This window comes from Triticum dicoccoides, chromosome 2B (assembly GCF_002162155.2).
Source record: "Triticum dicoccoides isolate Atlit2015 ecotype Zavitan chromosome 2B, WEW_v2.0, whole genome shotgun sequence".
Taxonomy (NCBI): Eukaryota; Viridiplantae; Streptophyta; class Magnoliopsida; order Poales; family Poaceae; genus Triticum; species Triticum dicoccoides.
In genome coordinates, this window is record NC_041383.1 from 761,258,396 (window position 1) to 761,259,013 (window position 618).

The window sequence follows — 618 nt, forward strand, 5'->3', positions numbered from 1 at the left end:
AATGTCTCACAAACCATCATATTAATTAATTCACACATACACACATGTATAGCTATATACAATTTCTCCTACATATGCATGTTGCCTTCGGAGCCAGTGGCATTAGCCTAATTGGTGCCTTCGGAGCACGATGACAATTGGAAGTGGTTTTCATGAGGGCGGTAGCGGGTAATAGTATTCTCCCTTCGGATTTATGACCTGGTCGAGCAAAAATCCCGCTATTTCCTCTTGAAGTGCTTCTACGCGCTCCGTTTCTAGGAGCTTCTCCCGCACCTCTCTGAACTGTTAAGAAGGAGATCAATATGCATGTGTATTAGTTGTGTGACTAGATATCGATAATGGTGTAAAAATTGTGAATAGTGTTTTGACAAGCGTACCCATTCCTGTCTTTGAGATCTGCTCCTTTCAGACGCCATCATGCGAATGTTCTCGCAAACGCAGAATGCACACAGATCAGTCCCCTGTGCCTGCTTCAGGGCCTTTACGAGAATGGAATTTGATCGGATAATAATTAATCAAGCATGGTAATTAAAGAGATGGCAGCTAGCTAGCTAGCTAGTACTACTTAATTACTTACCTTGGGTCTTCCCCATTTAAGCTTTTCTTTCCATTCGCCTT